Below are 3,732 nucleotides of genomic sequence, written 5' to 3' on the forward strand. Positions count from 1 at the left end.
AAATCAAAAGAGTTGTGTTTATCCACAAGAGACAATATCAAGATTGGATCATAACAATTTTCCCTGTGGAAGACAGGAATCACTCAGGAAGCATGTGGCATTATACATGGGCGACCCATGACAACATACAGGAGGTACCACAGACTACACAGAAGGCTCTGTCCTCTCTCATGATGTATACATGGATTTAAATTTTCTAGAGTAGGTACTCTTCTGTGATACAGACGCCAGTAAGCTTGCCATACTCCTGTAGGTGACTCTTGTTAAAACTCACGGTTAACCTACTTAGACTTGAGTGTAGTCATTGTTTGTCTCTTGTTGGTGTATTATCAGGTGAGTACATGGTTGCTTGTATCTCCACAAGGAATGTCACAGCACAGGTCTCTGGAGGTTATGAGGACAGCCACAGTCCACAGCCCCTTCCCCTCTTCTACTGTGTTCCCACCTGCTCCCTTTGAAATGGTTTTACATGGATTTCAAATGAATGCAATCTTTTAATTGTTTCACTTAAAATTTTTATGTGTATATGTATCTGACTTCATGTACATCTATATGCTGTGGGATAATGCTCTTGTACACGGTAAAGATTTGTCATTCATACTGGTTTAATAAAATGTTGATTGGCCAATAGTCAGGTATAAAGTATAGGTGGGGCAACCAGACTAGGAGAATTCTGGAAAGAAGAAAGGAAATATGGGGTCATGAGCCAGACATAGAGGAAGTAAGACGAGAATGTTGGACTGAAAAAATGTACCCACACACAAGGATAAACATAGACAAAAATTATGGGTGGATTTAAGTGTAAGGGCTAGTTATTTATAAGGCTGAGCAATAGGCCAAATAGTTTATAATTAATATAAGCCTCTGTGTGTTTATTTGTGATTGAATGGATGTGGGACTGGGCGGGATGCAAACTTCCATCTACATCTATGCATCATTTGCATGCCTGATGCCTCTAGAAGTTAGAAGGAGGTTTCAGATTCTCTGGAACTAGAGTTACAAATTATTGTAAGTAGGCATGTGGGTCCTAGGACTTGAATCTTCATCTTCTAGAAGAACAACCAGTGCTCTTAACCATGCAACCATCTCTCTAGTCCATGAACACAGTGTTTTAAGATCAAATAAAAAACAACCTACAAAATCTAAACAAATCCTAAATACTTTAGTGCTAACAAGATTGCTAAGGCTTTGCAAAGTAACTTGGTATCCAAGGTCTAAATAAGTATAATATTTGTTCTGTTCTTTCTTAGAAGAAAAGAAATAAATGAAATTAATTAGATATAATTTAAAATGATTAATAACTAAAATATGAACTAGAATTATTATATATACACAAGAAATAGAAATATACATGTTATTGTATATTTATTCCATATTTCTGTGCTTTTGTTTATAAGTTTGTATTAATGGGTATTTATCAACATGAAGTCATAAAGCAATGTGGCATTCTATGTCTAATGACAAAGATACCTGTGGGAGGATACTCATGGGATGAAAATCCATTTGCTAAATCTATGAGTGTACCTAATTTTCATCATCCCATTTAGTATTGACTGGCTATGCATTTAAGAGGATACATTTCTCTACCTTGTGTCTTTCTGCTGTTCCTGATATATTTCAACTTTAAAGAAACCACACTAGCTGATTTGCTGTATTTTTCTTGCACACAACTGCACTTCCTTTTCATTTTACAATCGTAACTTCCTAGATGGATACTGTGATGTGGATCTCCATGGCCTGTAAGCTAAGATATTCCTTTGAGATTCTTAGCCACCAATTTATTCAGAGGTAATCAACAGGAGGACACTGAGCATCCTATTACTGAGAGCAGGGGTCACTATTTTTGGGGGATATTTAATGTCTATGCCAACTTTGTTCCTATTTAAGGCATAAGAAGTGCCCTTTGAGAAAATGCTGTTTAAAAGACCACTTGAAACACTGAGTAAGGTTTGCTAGATCAGGAATTGGAATACAAACAGCTTAACAATTGCAAGATGGGGAGTCTACTTGAGAGGGCTCTTCAGTCTAGAGTTAAGAGCGGGCTGACTTGCATGATATATGACTTGTCAGAAGGAAGTTGAGAAGTTTAAGCTTGGGAACAAGGAAGATGAACTTGAGGTCATCTATTGTATCAGCTACTTTCAGAGGTTAGAGAAAGTTTCCATGTTACCCTTAGTCTCCATTTCCTCATCATCCCAAGAGGATGAACAAGGTCATTTGTATCATTTACCATGTTTTTATGTGTTCCAGTGTATAGAATAACAGAAACCACTAGCACAGTGAGACTCTTGTATTAAGAAGCGAAGCAGGGTAGAGAGGAGAGGGAGCTGGAGATGTCTGATGCTTGGTTCTGATGAGTGATTTCAACATGATGGAGTGAGCAAGGGATCGCTTACACCTGAGAATAACTACTGAACAGCACGTGCCAGAGGTAGAATTCCAGGTCAAACGTAGAAGGATTGCCTCACTGAGCAACCAAGAGTGTCACCTGTACCCACGGCATTCTCAGAAGCAGCAGCAAGTTCCTGTGGTGGATTTCCAGGCAGAACTGAGACAGGCTTTCTTAGCTGAGACACCAAAAGGTAGGTAAAGTAGTATTAAAACATCAAGGTGGTGGAAATCAAGTTAAACAGGACCCATCCATTGTCTGTGAAGCTTCAGTCAAGCTTAAATTGTGTTGAAGAGCCTGCATCCACACCTTATTTATAGCCCTCCCCTAGTGTTAAGCATCTTGATACTTTACTGTTGAAATGACCATTGTGGAAAAGCAATCATGACTGTGGGTAGGAGTAGCAAGATGCTGCAGCACATTGACTATAGAATGAGATGTATCCTGGAAGATGGAAGAATCTTCATTGGCACCTTTAATGCTTTTGACAAGCATATGAATTTGATCATCTGTGACTGTGATGAGTTCAGAAAGATCAAGCCAAAGAATGCAAAACAGCCAGAGCATGAAGAAAAACAGGTTTTAGGTCTGGTCTTGCTATGTGGAGAGAACTTTGTATCTATGACTGTGGAGGGTCCACCTCCTAAAGATACTGGTATTGCTCGTGTGCCACTTGCTGGTGCTGCAGGTGGCCCTGGAGTTGGGAGGGCAGCTGGCAGAGGACTACCAGCTGGTGTACCTATTCCCCAAGCTCCTGCTGGATTAGCAGGCCATGTGTGAGGAGTTGGAGATCCATCCCAGCAGGTCATGACTCCACAAGGAAGAGGTGCTGTAGCAGCTGCTGCAGTTGCTGTCACTGCCAGCATTGCTGGAGCCCCAACCCAATACCCACCAGGACGTGGAACTCCACCTCCACCTTAGGCAGAGCAACCCCACCTCCAGGAATTATGGCTCCTCCATCTGGTATGAGACCACCCATGGCCCCACCAATTGGCCTTCCCCCTGCTCAAGGGACACCTATAGGCATGCCCCCTCCAGGAATGAGACCCCCTCCACCAGGAATTAGAGGTCTACCTCCCCCAGGAATGCATCCACCAAAACCCTAAGATATGGTTGATAAATGTCAGCCTTTCCTTTTCCCTGCAATGTATCTTGTGAAATTGTGTAGCCTGAAAGATTTTTGATCCCTCTTACTGCATTAATTATAGCTAATAAATACATAGAGCAATTGAAAAAGAAGAAGAAGAAGAAGAAGAAGAAGAAGAAGAAGAAGAAGAAGAAGAAAAAGAAGAAGAAGAAGAAGAAGAAGAAGAAGAAGAAGAAGAAGAAGAAGAAGAAGAAGA

General features: G+C 40.6%; 2 pseudogenes; both read left to right on the plus strand.

The window, feature by feature from the left end:
• The first annotated feature begins 2,371 nt into the window (after nucleotides 1-2,371).
• Nucleotides 2,372-2,590, plus strand: LOC118594953 (annotated as a pseudogene).
• A 181-nt stretch (nucleotides 2,591-2,771) lies between these two features.
• LOC118594878 lies at nucleotides 2,772-3,510 on the plus strand (annotated as a pseudogene).
• Nucleotides 3,511-3,732: the final 222 nt, after the last annotated feature.

The sequence above is a fragment of the Onychomys torridus genome, chromosome 13 (genome assembly GCF_903995425.1).
Source record: "Onychomys torridus chromosome 13, mOncTor1.1, whole genome shotgun sequence".
Taxonomy (NCBI): domain Eukaryota; kingdom Metazoa; phylum Chordata; class Mammalia; order Rodentia; family Cricetidae; genus Onychomys; species Onychomys torridus.